Source organism: Hippoglossus hippoglossus, chromosome 23, assembly GCF_009819705.1.
Source record: "Hippoglossus hippoglossus isolate fHipHip1 chromosome 23, fHipHip1.pri, whole genome shotgun sequence".
NCBI lineage: Eukaryota > Metazoa > Chordata > Actinopteri > Pleuronectiformes > Pleuronectidae > Hippoglossus > Hippoglossus hippoglossus.
In genome coordinates, this window is record NC_047173.1 from 16,805,608 (window position 1) to 16,823,950 (window position 18,343).

Consider the following 18,343-nt stretch of genomic DNA (forward strand, 5'->3'; position numbering starts at 1 on the left):
ACTCTGGAAAATGTCAGGAAAGTTAGGTCCGAACATGAATTCTGACTCTAACTTTAACCCTGTGAGTTTTAATCAAGCATCTCTGTGAGCGTCCGTCCAAACTGTCCTGACTTTCAAGGTGTAAAAACTCAAATTGGTCCTCACAAAGATAGAAACACACACACACGCCTCAGACGGAGCGCTCCACTACCCCGCTCAGGAAATTGGACCCTCAGCAGGCTGTATATTGGAAATGAATTCCTTTGAAAGACACACACACACACACACACACACACATACACACATGCTGAGTTTTGAAGACAGACGTCTGTTGCTTCTGGTTTTAACTATGGAGTCTTATCTGCTGAACCACTATCAGTAGTTTAAAGATAGAGCCGGCGGAGCTGAGTCACAGTTCTCTCTCTCTCTCTCTCTCTCCCTCCTTCTCTCTCTCTCTCTCTTTTTGTCTCACTGACAGTCAGTGTCGCTCGTCCGAGTGTGCAGCTGACAGATAAGGCGTTGATGTTAATTACGAGACATGTAGCCTGTCAGACGGAGAACGAGTCGGGCGGGGAGAAAAGTCGACGGCGAGTTTAGACCGATGCAGGATTTTCACCATCAACACCAGAACTGATGATTCCAAGAACAACAGACCAGTGAAAACTCAACGTGTGTGAGTCACTTATGAAAACAGCAGCAGGAAGATCTGTTCTGATTGTGTTCATAACAACACAGAAATCTCCGGAGAAAAACCCGTGAATATTCTCAACTAGATGTTTGACCAATATTAACCTTTTTAAAGTTGTCAACAATCCGTATCCTGTAACTCTACTGACATATGGAACATCTGGACTTTATCCTTGTTTAGTTTCTACTTCATGAAGATGAAATGAGCGATGAATTCAACAATGAAACTTAAAAAGGTCAAACTTGGTGTTCATCTTTTATTATCGATAAAACCTCCTGAGAGGCTGAAATCAATACGGAGTTTCTCCTCTGAGCCGATCTCCTCTGTTTCACCTGCAGCCTGATTAAAACTGTGTCTCACTCCCTAAGTGTCTGTTATTAGTGTAATTGAGGATGTTGACTTGTTTTCCACACGAGCACATGAGGGTAATTCTGGGTAAAATCACAGTGAGCGTTCATTTGTCTAGACCTTTTTTAAATATGGTCCTAAGCTGCAGGTTCACTAAAACCCTGAAATATCCAGACCTGCAAATCACAGCCACGTACGTAACGGAGCGGTTTTACAACAATCCAGAGAAAAGTTTATTCTGAGCAAAGATAAATCCTTTCTATCTGGTTTCAGGAACCTGTATAATAAAATCCAGTTGGCAATATTGGAGCGGATGTTTGTGTAGTTTGATTCCCAGCAGCCCACAGTTTGTCTCCGCACTCGCACACAAAGACACAGTGTGTGTCTCTCTATCTGTCAGGATTTGACAGCCTGAGCGGTGATGAGAAGGCCTCCCGAGGTGGTTTACGTGCACGCTCCTGCATGCACACGTACTTGTGTGTGTGTGTGTGTGTGTGTGTGTGTGTGTGTGTGTGTGTGTGTGTGTGTGTGTGTGTGTGTGTGTGTGTGTGTGTGTGTGTGTGTGTGTGTGTGTGTGTGTGTGTGTGTGTGTGTGTGTGTGTGTGTGTGTGTGTGTGTGTGTGTGTTCTGACATCTCCTTTGTGTTTCTTGTTGGGAGTTCTTCATCTGATGAGTTTAACTGGGAGCAGGAGGAGGCATTTGGCAGCAGGTGGATTTGTGTGCGTCGGATGTTTGTGTGTTTAACATTATTTATAGACGCCGCTTCCTTCCTCGCGAAGCAGATTTTTGTTGGTCAGAAAACACACAACAAATGATCTAAATCAAATCCTTTAACACGCTCTTCTTAATAAAAAGCCGAAGAGATAACGGAGCGGATGTATCCTCTGTTTTCATAGATGTGGGTCAGAATCCCCGAACGCTCGTGTTGCCGTATGAAATCAGCCATTAGTTACGTTCAATAAGGAAACAGGCTGATGGAGCAGCTTTGTTTTCATCATTACTGTTGTTAAATTGCTCTTTAAATTCATTCTCAGGTGATATTAAAAAATCTCCGGTTCAGCGCCTTTCCAACTGTAATTTCCTCCCCAGCAAATTTCCCAATTTATCCTCTCAGGTGTTTGCAGCCCTCGCTCTGAATCCCCATTAACCTTGAGTCCGACTCATTTTGTCGAATTCCCATTAACCACCGGAATGAGCTGCTTGGTGAATTCCCATTAACCTCCAGCATTAGTCGTTTATTAGACAACAAAGACGTGTTCGGGATCAGAAACTTATTTAGGGATATTTTCCTTCTCTTTTCAGGATGATTGCTCAAAATTAGGGTCACGTAGAGTCAACTGAGCAGAATATTAACGGCTGCGTGAAATATGAGGCAGATCATCCAGTGTGACTTCCAAATGGGAGACGGACATTTTCCTGAGTGGGTTGAAATCAACAGGCTGCATCCGTTCCTCTCCGTCTGTCTGTCTGTCTGTCCGTCCGTCCGTCCGTCCTCTTCCACTCGTCCGAGGAGGCGGAGGTCACAGGCTGAGCAGAGTGTTCCTCACGTCCCTCTCCCCAGTGACACTCCCCCATCTCCTCCTGACGATCCTGAGGTGCAGCCAGGCCTGATGGGATATGTAATCCACCCAATTAGTTCTGGGTCTACCCAGGGGGTCTCCTCCCAGTCGGGGTGTCCTCATGAGGATCCTAGACTCAACTGAGCTCCCCCCCGGATGTCCGAACTCCTCACCCTACATCTTAGGAGTCATCCTTAACAATATGTTTTACACGTAGAAGACGAAGAAGCCAACTTGGAAAGACGAGGAGATTCCAGAGCTGTTGGTGATACTGATCTTTCCTCACACGCACCTCCTCCTGCAGAGTTTAGTGCACGTCTGAAAGCAGCATATGTGTTCGCTCTCACTTTCTTTTAAGGTTTTTCGAGTCATAAAAGCGTAGATACACTTTTGAAGTGTCTAGTTAAGTTGCCGTGAGCAGCCGATGAATAACAAGTGACAGCGGCCAGGATGAGTCGTTTTCTTCCCATCAGACTCTCTCTGCGTCTCCTCAACACGTGGAGTGTCTCTGTCCGGTCGGCTGCCATCACAGAGCAGCTCATAGCTCATTGAATCAACCAGAAGCCTCCGAGAGTCAGAAGAGATTAGGTTACATCCAGAGCGTGTGAGCGCTGGAGTGTCGACTCTCCTCGTGCTCAGCGGTGTGTGTCCGTCCACTCGAACTAATTCAAACACACACCGACTGACGGACGGACATATGCAGGAGCTGTACGCACGTCTGAGGGAAGGCGGTTTGGTTTGTTCGAGGGTCAGCGAGCACGTGAAACGTAAACGTAAGGTGTCAGAACGGGTGAAGAGGGAAAACGGAGGCTGCTGATGTAAGAAGGAGCAATTAGGACGAGGAGCAGATTCTCAGACGTGGAAACAGAAGTGGATGAAAGCAGGAGAAAGAACAGGGCAGAGAAATGCAGGACGAGAGAGAGAGAGATGATGTTAAACAGGAGGGAGAGTGAGTCGAGTTTCCAGTCGTCAGCCTCAGGTTGGGGAAGAAGAGAGAAATGATGGGTTGAGACGCCGCCTGCAGCCCGACAGTTTCTTAGCCTTACATGTCAGAGAGATTTGTGAGTTTTCCACATCGATTTACCCGACAATCCATTCAGCTGTGGACACAGTGTGAAGGGAGCAAAGTTAAATTCAAAGAATATCTTGGTGTAAAGTCTTGATTTGTAAAGTAGAGGAGGTAAACGTTTAATATTTCCCTCTGAGAACATCGTGAAGTCGAAGTAAAACCTCAGACTTGTATTTATAACTGTTCTTGATCTGCCCTAATAATATGGAAGATTACACTATTACATGTTTCAAACCATGTGTCCCACGCAGCAGCTAGTCAACATTAAACCAACACAAGTGGTTTTGGCCTCTGTACAATTTGGATGCTGCTATTGGAACATCTGTATTTTTATTATTTAAAAAATGACTTGTTTTAAGTTGAAGTACAGGCTGAAACCTGAAGTTTTCTCCTCAGAACTTTGTTGGACAATACGTTTGATGATTTATTGAAATCCTGAGGATGTAGAGAAAGTGTTTCCTGGTCATTAGTTGAGGAAATCATTAAAACCTGATCAGCCACTTCTTGTCATGACGACCTGCAGGAAGCTCTGCATACTTGGGATTTCTTTTGCAGGACGTGATGATGTACAGAGAATTGTCTCTCAGGCGGTTTGGGGATGTTTGGGGAAACGCGAGCGGACAGCGAAGGTCTTTATCGGATCACATCCTGCTCTTCAGACGGCTTCCAGCCTGTGATCTGCAGGAACCCATGAGAACAGGAGCTTTAGTGGGTTTGAAGCGTCTTGGCACTGATTGATACCAGCAGCGAGCTCTGAGTTCAGACCACAATGCTGCTCCCTTATCGGCCACATCCGGCCCCAGTGCAACATGTCAGCTGTTTGTGGAGAGGGGGGGGGGGTTGGACTGTATGAAGCCGGCATGACGGAGCAGGAACACAGGAAGAGAAGTTGTGTTGAGTCTGAGACGTCCTCAGAAAACACAGAGAACCTCGCTGATGCCGAAGAAAAGACCTGGAGGCGAAAGATTAAAAAAAAGCGTCCACCTCCAGTCACACATAACCCATTGGATTAGTCCCACAAACCCCCAGAGCATTCGGCGGTAAACTGCGGCGAGATGGATGAACAGTTAGCGTAATTGTTATTATGGCTCTTTTGCTACGGTGCATCTGTCTGTGCAGCGTCTCCCTGCTCCTCCTCTGCTCCTCCTCTGCTCCTCCTCTGCCCTAATTGTTCTGAAACTGCTCCGTTCCAGGTCCCACAGGAGCACAGCTCTGACTGAGAGCTGCACCAGGCGGCTGGATTACAGCGGAGAGCAGCTTTAAACTTAAACAATGTCGGTTCCCGGTGAAAGCAGCTGTTAGCGTGGTCACCGCGGAGCAGCGTTTTCTACAAAACAAGTGATTAAGAGAAGCTTTTAAAGGAGGAAGGAGGAAGGAGGAGTGATTTACCGTCTGTCCGCAGAAAGATGGACTGAAAATGATGAGGAAAAACACATTTATTTCTGCACCAGTTTATTTTCTGTGGGAAATGATGAAAATGTGAAATAACTCTTATCTCGGTCAGAAATGAATAAAAGTGCAGCGTGGTGACATTTGACCTGAACGTTTTTGAAGTTGTCTGGAAGTGAAAGCTCCAGCAGGGTTCGTGAGTTTTGGAGAAACCCGCCTGCGTCGTGCCGCTGCTCTGAAATGTTCCTGTGAATATCCTGGATATATTTATCCGGCGGCTCGCTCTGCTCTTATGCAGCTTCTGCCCTGAAACCACGGCGGAGATGCACCGTCCAGCTCTTCTGTGACTAAAGGTGCCAAATAATTTATGACTTTTGGGAGTTTCTCCAGAGTCCAGTGGGTTTTTGTTCCCAAACAGGGGACAGCTTGAAATTGGAGTGTCGAAAGCCAAAACTCTTATCACGCAGACTGAGTTATGGTCGAGCCGCTGTTATTGATCAACAGCCCTCTGAACCTCAGCAGATATATGGTGGTAATTTCTCTGCTGTGTGGAGGTGGGGCGGACGGCTGTTATTGCCCCTTTTAAAGATGACGGGCGTCTTTCTGAAATATGTTGCGTCCCCGTCTGTAAACCGCTCAGTCATTAAATTAACGTTTAGCACAAAGCAGAAGCTTCACTCGGAGAAGTGGAGCAGAGCCGGAGCAGAATCCCTCAGAGCTTCTGACTCAGCCCGAACCGAGGGAAAAGGATGGAGGCAAAATAAACTGCAAGAGTCACGGCTTTGTTTTTTATTTGGAATCATAAATAAGTGAACAGAGGGAGGAAGGAAAAAGGCTCCTGTGTTTTTAAAATGGCTCGTCCAGCAGTTCGTACGACTGAGAGAATATGAAACTGGAGTTTATAAAGACCATGAAACGTGTTCCATCTTCAGTCCTGCTGGTTAAACAGGTTTCAGACAGTTGGTGGATTGATGTCATCATGTTTGACTAATTTAAAACTGTATTTCAGCTGCTCTCTTGTCTCTTTTGTCTCAACTAACTGGGACAGAGGCCGTTCATTTCTCCATCTTCTCTCTCCAGTGCCAGATTACAGATCAGCTCTGAGTCAACTCGTAACTCGTTAGCGGCTTCCTCTGGATTCTCCTCCCGTGGATCAGCATCGATTATCCGATATTAAAAAACGGTCCAGCAACACGTTGAGGTTTTGCAAAATACGCTCCGGAGACGTATTGACAAGCGGAGCGATGGATTAAAGAGCGGAGACGTTCTGCCTCCAGCCGTCTAATGAGTTTCTGAGTGGCCGGAGGGAAGATGAGGTCTCAGACACGGAGACGCTTTCAAACGACCAGCGACACACACACGGCGATGAAGAGGTTGTTTCACCTCCTGAACCTCATTATGGAAATAGGTTTTTATTTCTGATTGCTTGGCTGCGTGTGCTTGTCTTTTCGGTACAGGTGTGTGTTTGTGTGTTTGTGTGTCTCCATGACAGTCTTCCATTTGCAGAACCAGTCACAATAAGAGCTGTGTGATAAAACAATGATATTATTCTCTATCGTTTGTTCCAGCCTGAAACCACTGGTCGAGCTCTGGTTAGAAAGATTGTGAACAAGTTAACTTGCTGAAATAGAAGTTTAGTCTCAGAGTCTCTAACCTGGTGACCTCGTAAAAGTTAAAACGTCTTTTTCTTTTATTTAATCCAACAAACAAACTACTTCTTCAAATGTGGACAAACGTCTCTTCTTCTTCTTTCCAAAGCTCGCTCCTCTCCCCCGTCATCCCGGGACTCTCCTGTCAGTTGACCTTTGACCTCTGCTCCGGTCCCTGTGTGAGTGCAGGGTCGTGACCCTCGGCCGACACCCCCCCCCCCCCCCCCCCCCCCTGATCCCTGGGGTCGTTTCACTGGGATCGCTTTGTCTCCCAGATAACGCCCGGACATGTTTCCCTCTTGTCAACACGTGTAACCCGTGTAGAGTCGTAAACTCGGAGGGTGGACGTGTCGTCAGTGGTTTTGTCGCTTTGTGAAAAGTATTTATCCTGAGTTGTTGGTTTTTAAAGTGGTTGTTATTGGTTTGGATCTGAAACGCAGTGAATGAGGTGGAGCTGTTTTTCCTTTATTCTCAGTTTGAGAGTTGGACTTTGAACACTTTGATAAAGCGTCTGTTGAAACTGGGTTTTTTGTTCCCCATGAACCACGAACACACGTGTAACTGGTTTATTCTGACTCGTTCCCACGTTAGAATCCGTCCTCCTGCTCCAGATACACGGAGTAATCCACCACTGAAAATAGTCCCCTACAAAAGCCAAATTTTCCCCTGTAGGATTAATATATTTATAGAGCTAAAATGTACAAGCCAATTATTTTATATAGAATTGATCAACCATTTAAGAAAATGTAAGATAATGACAAATATACACAGTCTCTGAAATTAGAGGATTTGCTGCTTTTCTTTCATTTGTGGGATTTCCTTGGACTCGAGCTGCAATTGATTCGTTGATTGATTTAGTAAATCGCCTAAAAATGAATTCAACTGTTTTCCAAATTGATTAATATTCACTGCATTGACACTTTAATATGAAGTTAATTTAAACACAACATGATTCTGTTGGCAGATGATAATCTTGAATAATGCGAAACGATTATCATCATATCAGTTTAAGCTGTTGAATCAACATCGACATGTTTGCTCTGGGACATAATTCAAGTTTTAATTGAAGGTTTCTTTGTTGTGTGTAAGTTTTCTCGCTCGTCTGCTTTGTTTTATTTCTTCGTGTTTGGTTTTTTAACTTCTCTGGACGTCCTCTGTTCGGACTCTGAGAAAAGGGAAGTTCCCGCTGGTCCCTGAGGAGAAGAGCATGGCTGTGATAGAACGTAGTGAGAGTTAATTCAAACCAGACGTGGTTCTCTGTACGACTGAAGGACGAATGACCTCTTCAGGAACTTTCTTCTGATTCTTTCCTTCATTCGTCTTCTTTCTTAGACCGAATTTTCTCTTTATCATTGTTTTTACAGTTATTGTGATGATGGAAAAGTCGTTTTCAGTCATTTTGTTGTAGCAAAAATATCAAATAGTTGTGTTTCTAGATTTTTCTATCACAGCACATCGACAAAGTTTGAATAATGAGGTGTGGACACTCGACCTGAGCCCATCGGGACCCGGGCTGGATTCTGACAGAAAATTTAAAATGATTTTCAGGTTTGGGTCGAGTTGGCTATCGTTTCTTATTGTGCAAACGTTTTTGATAATGATCAACTTTCAGCAGGGACAGACCAAAGTCTCGGGTTGTGACGTCATTCAGACTTTGATATGAAATCAGGAATATTCCAGTCTTACATTGTGATTGTGAAATAGCTGCGTTCACACCTGAAATCCTCTAAACCAAAGCTTTCATGTGAGAAACTTGATGGTTTTGCAGAATCCCTGTCGTGGTGATGTCAGTGCACCGCCCACCCCTCATCTCTACTTATTAAACTGTGCTTTAAATGGAGTGTGCACCTCCTGGTCTGACCCACATCCAGCAGCTGCACCTTCCCTCTCCTCCGAGGAGCCGTGCACGTCTGAGGTGCACGAGGAACAAACACCTTCTGTAGCCGCTAACCTCTGCCGACTCATCGCAGGCCTCTGCTCGCGCTGCCACTTTGTTTATTGCCTTCTCTGTCCAAGGATTATGGGATTTGCTGTTTCTCGGCGGACTCGATGGAACACAGCACCAGGAGCAGCAGGATGGGAGTCAGGGGCCGTGAACGTGCAGCCTGTGATGAAACGTCGGCCGTCACGTTCTGATGACACTGCCGCTTGTTCCCGCTTCACCGCTGAGGCTTTCATGTCTGAAAGAGAAGAGTTTGTTTTTAGAAAATCCTCGTTCTCCCCCTCGGGAGGCGGTTTTAATGGCGGCCTCTTTTTTTTTTTTTGTCTTGCACGACAGACAAAAAGTCTTTGTTTTCACGTTGGCATGCAACTGTTTGCCAGCGGAGAACAGACGACGCCTGTTCAGTGGGATGTGGATTTGCTTTCTTTATCATCACAGAGAGGAAGTTCAGGATCAGATCTGTGGAAACTAATCACTCCGGGATCTTTATTGATCGGGAAGTCTTTAATAAATGCTTCTTGATGCCTTTTTAGATTCACGACTTGTATCTTAACCTCCATCGAGGAGGTTTTGTGTTTGCCTACGTTTGTTTGCAGGATTACACAAAAACTACTAAACGGATTTCCACAGAACTTGGTGGAAGGTTGTGGAATGAGTCAGGAAAACCTAATCATAGAAATGTACTCACATAATCAATATTATACAGTAACTGTCTGGTTTTAGTTATTAAAAGTTCATAGGACCTTTTGCTTTGAGTGATGATTGTGATTCATAATCAACTAACGGACATTATTTATTAAGAGAATTAAAATAGATCTGCGTTTGTTTTCCCGGATGAGACGGTTTGTTTGTGTGAGTCACTGCAGACGGTGATAAAGTTTCTATATTTATATATTTCTATTTTAGTCACTCACATCCCGTTTCAGTGTCTAACACCTGAGTCAACATCTTCACTTGTTTACTGTCAAATACACAGATTCTTCGCTTTGTGTCTTTCACGAGTTCTGGTTCTAAACTTTTCTGAACTTTTTCATCACCACAGAAAATCAATAGAAGCTCGTGGAAAGTTCTGAGCTGATGAGATTACCTCGTACTCGCCGCTCGCTCTTCATGGGAACCTGAGCCCTGACGCCCGATAAGCCAATAAAGCGTAAAGTTGTGAGGACGTGACCTAAACTCTGCAGTGATTATTTGTCAAAGACGCAGATTGTTTGGCTGCAGGTGGTGAAAATGCACAGACGCTCACAGAAGTTTGTGCGACTGAACCCGTTGAACTGAACAACGTAAGGATTGTGTTGATAATGGATCATTTTCAGGATTTTTGTGTTGATTTATTTAATAAAATCGTCTCTGGAGGAAGCTGGAGTTGTGCCGTGACTTCAGGTTCACCGTGCTCGCTTGAAGAATCCTTCAGAAAAACATATTTGCTGCTGCAGTTGATGTTTCATAATCTTTTTTTGGTGCCGAGCAGGTTTGTACGATCCGAAGCTTCCAGCTGTTGGAAGTGACATCTGGGATTCTGCACATACGAGCAAATATTCACACTGATGCAGTACATCTGTGAAAGGCTCCTGGCAAAATTAGTCGGAGGACTGTTACCAATTTTCAAATTATTATGAAACTCTGGTAAATCAGATTATTCTATTCTATTTTGTGAGTTTTGAGAGTTCAGCCCTTCGCCAAGGTCAACGCCCAATGTCGCCTTATTAAATAAAGAGGAAATTAAATTACTGGATCCGCCCATTTATCCAGATCTGCTCCAACATTTCCTGGTCCAGTAGATTTTTAATAATCCTGCAGACAAACAAACAAACCTCCTCGTCGAAGTGATTTGCAGGAGAACCTGGCTCGGTGATTTGATCTTCTGTTGACGTATAAACATCGGTCATTGTTGGAGCGGTTTCTTCCTCAGAGCTCTGATGCGTCGCCGGTCCGTCCATGTGGTCACAATATTCTGCGTCCTGATACCATCTCACATCTGAGTTGCATATCGTCTTTCTCCTCCCTCCGCGTATCTCTGTGCTCCGGTATCTGACGGATCATAATGAAAACACAGCGGCCGACAGACGCATCCTGATGTTCATATTCTACCAACACACACTTTGTCTAGTGTCTGTTGTTTGTGTATCGGGCCACGTTTTTACAACAGCAGCAGAGTGTGAGTTGGTGTTTGATTCCCTAAGAAGTCATAGTTTGCCTTTAACTGGGAAACTGGTTTGCACAGGAAGCATCACATTTGGGCGTGTGTGTGTTTGTGTGGGTGTGTGTTTGTGTGTGTGTGTGTGTGTGTGTGTGTGTGTGTGTCGTCTGGTTGGCTGAACCAGGTTGAGCCACTTCACTCCGCTCTTCAAAGACTCGCCATAAAACCTCAGGATCTTAATCGGATGCTGTTCAGACGACACATTGTAATTATGTCTCAACAAATTCCTGCCTACATGCAGAAGGAGTGTGTGTGTGTGTGTGTGTGTGTGTGTGTGTGTGTGTGTGTGTGTGTGTGTGTGTGTGTGTGTGTGTGTGTGTGTGTGTGTGTGTGTGTGTGTGTGTGTGTGTGTGTGTGTGTTCAGTTGATGTCTCTTTGGGGTCTTTTTTAAGCTGCATGTTGTATCACGTTAACATTGTGTTCAGGCTATTGATGCTAGTGTGTGAAGCTGGTATAATATTTACACAGATGTTTGTGTGTCTGTGTGTGTGTGTGCGCGCAGCTTATCTTTTTCATGCTCTTCTCACCAAGTTTCTTTGGTCTCAATTGGATGTGAAAGGAAATCCCATGTCTGCAAGGCTTCCACTGCAGGAACAGACCTGTGTGTGAGTGTGTGTGAGTCTGTGTGAGTCGGTGTGAGTGTGTGTCTGTGTGTGTGTAAAGCCTCCACCATGCCACAGTGGATTAACCACACAGTGTGAGCAGTAACACTGAGGCTGTGAAGGAGAGATTCAGAGTGAAAAACGAGGCATGAACCAGAACGAGAGCGAGAGAGTTTAATGTTGACGGGAAAAAGCTTTTTTATTTCAACACAGCTACGTTGATTATTTATCACCTCACAGGTTCCGAGATCCACAAATGACAGAAACCATCTTTGAGAAACATTTATTTAGCGTCTTCTTTGACTTTTTGTCTCATTCACTAACATGGAGGAGGTCAGGGTTTATGACTTATGCTGCAGCCAGCCACCAGGGGGCGATCCAGATGAAACATTGACGAGAGCTGCAGGAATCCGTCCCTATAGGATTTGTAGTTGAGGCTCATTTACAATCCATGTTCCTGTTTGGATTTTTCTAACTGAACAAGTTCACAATACGTTGTTAGGATAAAAATATAAACCCAGGAAACCAGAAGAAGACAAATGAGCAATTTCCATGTGTGCAGCTGCTTGATCAGTGATTCAGCATTTATCAGATTGTGTCTTTATTTCTGTTAGTAATTACACAACTTTGTTCCTATGACTGAAAGTGTGTTTGTTTGGTGCCACCCTGCAGTTCATCCATCCCCCGGGTGGAGATTGGTTGATTTCGGTCGAACAGGCTCTTCATTGGTGGAGCCCTGAAGACCGCGGCCTCTCATTGGAACGCGCCTCACCGAGTGGAACAGTGTGATGTCTCTCAGGTCCACAGTGAAGCCAGGCGTCTGTCTAACATCTGTCCCTATCGCTGTCCCACCACTCGGCTTTATTTCTGGAAATAGGTCAGCAGATAACCGGTGTAACCAGTTCGGCGGCGACTCGCTCACTTGACATAACTTCTCTTTTTACGGCCGGTGTTCAAACAGACGGTTCGGTTTCACGACGTTTCATCATTAATTGCGCGCCGTGCCGCCGCGCCTACCTCAACCTGGCAGCTGCTCGCCGCTTCCTCCGCCTGCTGCTCAATGAGGCAGCGGCTCCACACGAGTCATTAAAGGCAGAGGAGAGCTCAGCTGCAGCGCCGTCAGCTCGCTGCACCGCCCCGCTCTCAGAGCTGGCATTTCTCAGATAAGACCCACCCGGCGAAAACTGATTTACACGGCTCCTCTCCTCCCCCCTGCCAGTGTGTGTGTGTTGTTGTGTGTGTGTTTGTGTTGATTTAAAAGACTCCGAGTGTAATAAACTATCTGGAAATACTCTGCCAGCAAAAACACATCAGGCTGCAAATCACATCACCGCGTTCAAGCCTCGTTCTCCACCTGTCATACAGCAGAGGTGTGTGTGTGTGTGTGTGTGTGTATTCCGTTTGTACACGTAGAAAGAGCTTTTCTCCTCCAGTTGTGTATTGTGTGTCTTCTCCGATGTTCCTGCAGCTTAGAGGCCGTGCACGTTCACTTCGCTCCCGCGCCTCCTTTCTTTCCACCGTGGTGATTTGATACAGGCGTCAATATTCCAGGGGCGGGGAATTCCAGGAACGCCGGCGTTAACTCCTTCTATTATTGGACGTTCAGCCACTGGGGCTTCTCTCAATACTCGTGGTTTTAGAGCGTCTTTTAAAGAGCAACGTAACACCAGGCTGGAAAGTGTTCGAGATTCAGCTCTGACCTCACACGACTCGCTGGAGTCGCAGTGTCAGGCCACACCCTGAGTAAACCTCTCCTGTGAGCAAACATCTGCGTATTTACACAACTTGCAGGTACAGAGAAACTTTAATAATCACTTTAAGTCACATTTGTGTCTCCGGTGCAACATTTTCTGTCTTTTAGCTCCATTTTTGGTCTCCACCACCTCCTCAGGTATGGAAAGTTGAGTCTGTACACGTCAACATGTCTCAGCTCACTTTGTGTGGCCGGGCCAGGTTTGTTTGTTTGTTTAAGCGTTTGTAGTCGTTTTTATGCTCTCGTCTGGACGTAGATAAAAACAATATCTGCAGTACAATCAGACTTAAGGCCTTAAGCTCTAAACGGGTTCTTCTACGGTTACGTCTGTCGTCCACTCTTTGCAGTTTTTAATCCCGTAAATCAGAGACTTGTGTAAACGCTGCTGGTCTCGTTTCAGTTTGAAACCTCGGGTTGTGTTTGTCTGGACGAACAGAAACTGAGACTTTTGTAAACGATGACGCACACGCCCACGTTCTCCTCCTGATTGGTTCTTATCAGTCACATGACTCAACTGCCAGCGGTGAATACAAAGCGTTGCGAACACCTCCATGAGTGTGTAGGTGAATGGTCATGTGACGTGTGTTCTCAGGCGTGTTCATGTTTACGATCATGGGAACTGTTACACTTGTCTTGACGTGAACCCGTTAGTTCAGACGTAGCCGAGGTAACATGTTGTTTAGCAGCTTTTCTGTGCTGTTGTTGACACAGACGGAGAATTTCCTGTTTCTGGGTTGAATTAAAAAGGTTTAAATAGTCTGTGAAGTTTTTCACCAGATCCTCTGTATGTAGGTTTTTCTATTGTCAGCTCATTTCTGGGGAAGAGCATCATTAAATCATTAAATCTGCACTAAAAAACAACCCGGGTGAAAACTTTAAAGGGGCGTAGGAGAAGAGAATTTAATGATGTGTTACATAAAACAAAGGCTGTAAATATCTCAAAGATGTAATCATCCTGTCATCCTGTCCTTTGTTATAGACTATTTAATAAAGGAAAGAAATTACTGCTGCAGTTATTATAATGAAAAACCTCAAATCTTTCCCATGTGGGACTCTCACGTGGAAACGTATAAATAGATCTGCTGTAGGAAACAAACGCTTCTTGTGACTTTACAAAGTAAATTTCAGGCTAATGAGATGAAGTGTCTGCTGTTGAATAGTTTAGTGAGGAGCAGGGACGTGGTGGATGCAGAAGGTTGTGTTTACCACGGGAGAGATGCAGGATCGATTGGCAGCTGGTTGGATGAATGCATAATATCCAGTTAATTAAAGAGTCGACGCTTTTAAAAAACACTTCCAACCTTCTCTCCAGTAACGTTGACTCTAAGTGGAACAAACAGTTCTGCACCGGAGACGAAAGAGGAGCGAGCGTCCGCGAGGATCGATGGTTGTTGAGTTTAATGGTGAAGTCAAACTGCAGGAAATGAGTCTACGTGATAGTTGATTCATCTTTATTGTTAATAGATAAAGTTTTCACTGTTTTTCTAATTTTACCCTAAATAATTTTGTGTCTGGACTGAAACAGGTGATTTAACGACACCTCTGTAGTTCAGGTTTTGAATTTAAGGTCAAGCCAGTCAATATTTGAAGCTTCAGTAATTGAATATTACCTGATGAAATGTAATTATTTCATTTTCTTTTGCTATGAAATGAAAATACATAAACTACAGGGGGGGGAAAGAAACAACTCCGATCCTTGGTGTCGCCTCCATGTTGCCCGGCGACATATGAACAGGAGAAGAGCTGAAGCTGGAGCGCAGGAGATTTGATTGCAGGCGCTCGGGCAGAGAAAAAATCCAAGCACAAGCGGGTGATATTTGAGTGTGAGCGCAGGGATTTGAGCCAACGTGAAATCAATCTGCTCTCAAACTGAAAAACCCTCTTTAATGAAGAGGAGGGGGGGAAAAAACCAATATATATTTATCAACTGAGGAATCGGTCGGACTCTGATCCCGTCGTGTGAAGGGCTCAGATCTGGATGTTTTCACCGTGAATCCACAGAATCGGTTTCATCGTTTGTATTTAAGTATTGAGCTGTGTGTTAATCGGACTCATGGATGACTGGTGGTGAACGGTCTGATTAGTCTGGACCAGATCCCATGGGTCTGATTAGACTGAGTCAGAGAAGGAGTCTGAGGCTGAGTGTTGCCTCTATTAGGTGCAATTAGCATCTTAGTGTGTGTGTGTGTGTGTGTGTGTGTGTGTGTGTGTGTGTGTGTGTGTGTGTGTGTGTGTGTGTGTGTGTGTGTGTGTGTGTGTGTGTGTGTGTGTGTGTGTGTGTGTGTGTGTGTGTGTGTGTGTGTGTGTGTGTGCGTGTCCTACTTTGTGGAGTACCCTCCCGCTCCGTCTCTCTCTCAGCAGAGATGCTGTGTGGGAGTCGTCTCCTCTGAAGCTTCGCTGTTTCCATCTCCTCTGTGTTTTTCCGTGTTTCTCCTCATAATTAACCTTCTTCAAACGTCACTTCTCACCTCAGCGCTTCAGATGTTCCTCTTAATTTACGTGTTTGAGCTTTAATTGACGCCGGCGCTGATGAAACTCTTTACGACGACCCACGGGAGAACAGCAGTGATGTGTTTAATGTCCCAGCGGTGGCGGCGGCGGCTCTCGTCTCCTCGTCAATATGTTTTGCGTCGGTGTTAATAAAGTTCTTTGTACATTGTGAAACTGTGGAAATCCTGTTAAGTTTATATAAAGTATTGAGTTAATTTCTGTATTTGCATGAGGAATACTGAAATGAAAACGTCAGGCTAACGAGTGTGATTCTTGTGTTTTGTGCAGGAGCTTCATGACATCAGAGTTCAACACCGAACACTGAGCAGGTGAGGAAACTTTCGAATTTGTTGTGTTTTCTAACTTTACGTCACAAATTCTACGTTTACATCTTCGACTGTGTGATTGTCGTGTTTCAGCCTTTAGCAGCTCAGGGGCTGAATAAAACCTTCAGCACCTAAAAGTGACAGAATTACAGACGTTCACAAAACCTTCAGCCTCTGAATCGGATCGAGAGTTGAAATAAAAAAGGTTTCATAGCTGAAACATTTGTCTTTCATCGCAGATTGTTGATGTTTCCCTAAACTTCGTGAACATCGCTCTGATCGTCTATAACGCAACTTTAATAACTTTATTTGCAAGGAGACGAGCAACAACAAAGTACAAACTCTCCCGCGAATACTTGCAAATGTTGCATCTGGTGTAAATGGGTTAACTGCATCTCTGGATTTACGTAATTACCACTTTAATAAGTCACGACGAAGGGGGGGGGGATCCGTTAAATTCAATGTTATATAAACATGTAAAGTTGTTCCTGCATCATTCAGTGATCAGAGGCCTGCTGGTGGTTCACAGCCCTAAATTGACCACGGACCTTTTTACATTAGAGAACATTAGATTTCCTCTGGAAAAAAAAACTTCAGAGGCAAAGTCGTCTTTTTGTTTTCCTCGTTAGTTTCCTCGTTAGTTTTCTGTTGTGCGGGGGAGCTCTGGGCCTCGTGGGGCCGTGGCTGCGTCGCGTTGTTTTATTGATAAAGTCCTTCCTCCTCAGACAAAGAGCTCTTGCTTCTCTCTCTCGATATAAAACTCTCCTAAAAGCAGTTCATTAAACCGGAGCTGCTGCGTCACCACACGGCGACGCTGGGCTGCTGCTTCACTATGTGGCCTCTTAACCCACAGAGACTCACACCCCACTTCTGCAGTGTCAATCAGGGCGGGGGGGGGGGGTCAAACACAGAGACGGGGAATAAAGATGGACGACACGTCTCCACTTCCTCCTACTGTCCAGAAATATCATTCATTTTTGTCCAAAGCGAGGAAGAGGAGATGCGTCGTCCATCTTTATTTACAGTCTGAGGTTGGAACCGCACAACACAAACAAATCGACATCTGACAATAAGGCCGGTCAATGAAGATAAGCTGAAATGGTGATTTTCCATCCAGCCCACTTCTGTTGTATCTCATCACATCTGCTTATTTTTGAGATATAGGTTTTTAAAAAATCTACAAATCACACAGACACACACACAGACACACACAGACTTTCCTGGGGGAGGCGTACAGGAAGGCTCTGGTTTGTTTTGCACGAGGAGGTTCAGTGTGTCTCTATGTGTGTGTGTGTGTGGGTGTGTGTGTTTGTGCGTCTCGGAGGGGAGCTGCAGCTGTGAAGGCTGGCTCAAAAATGTAAACTCCAGCTCGCACAGTCACAAATCACACACAGACACACACACACACACACACACACACACACACACACACACACACACACACACAGTACAGAAGACAGGGACTGCCTTTATTAATGACAACAAATGTAACATCTCTTTTCCTGCCCCAGAAAAGTCTCCTTCTTCGGCTGCAGTGATCGAGTCTCAGTGACTTCAGCAAACACTCTGACACTTTGTGTCTTGTAGCTTTGTTTATCTTCAACATCCGTCTAAACTCAATGACCCATAATGACAAAGTCAGAATGATTTTTACACACTTTTGGTGATTTATTAAAAATAAAAAACTGAACTCAGACGCTGCTGCATCCTTGAGATCTGGAACTTGAATGGAGTCTGTCTGTGGCAAATTGAATTGATTGGATGTAGTTTGGGAAAAGCACCGGCTTGTGTATGAAAGGTCCCATGAGTCACAGTGAATGTGAGGACAAAAGCCGAGTCATGGATAAAACCAGGGGGATGTGAACCAGCGATGTGTCGTCTCAGGGACGAGAGGACGACTGGTTTGATTTTTGGATGAATTCAGTCAGGACCTTGCAGAACCTGCTCCGGAGACTGAAGTTCACCTTCCAGCTCGACATCGACCTGAACCACACGGAGACTGAACGTTTACATCTCAGCTCCATCCAGACGGCCGTGTTCCTCCTGCTTATAAACAGGAAGCGTAGTGTTGCTGTAAGAGTCTGAAGGAGCTGTCGCCTACAAGGACACAACTCGGGGTGTGTCGGTGCTTCCGGTGCAACGTGGATGAGCTTGAGTCTCAAACCGGTCGGTGTGTGCAGGCGCCTGCTTGGAGATTCTCAGGTGGTTCCTGGAGGCGATGACGGAAACTTTAGGTAAAGATGAGGCGACGGGAAACTATGGGAAATCTCAGCAAGCAAAGAAGAGCACAAACCTGAAGCTCTGAAGGAAAGAAGCCAGTGGCAAAACTTTTCTGTTGGTGTTTCTTCC

At 45.1% G+C, this 18,343-nt stretch overlaps 1 protein-coding gene across 1 annotated transcript in view; it reads left to right on the forward strand.

Moving 5' to 3' along the window:
- The window catches only part of plxnb2a (plexin b2a), a 105,283-nt gene that overhangs the window by 20,029 nt on the left and 66,911 nt on the right, over window positions 1-18,343 (forward strand). The window contains exon 2 of the mRNA XM_034577690.1: window positions 15,957-15,997. The gene's annotated coding sequence lies outside the window, so the exon portion shown is untranslated. The remainder of the gene's footprint in view (window positions 1-15,956; window positions 15,998-18,343) is intronic.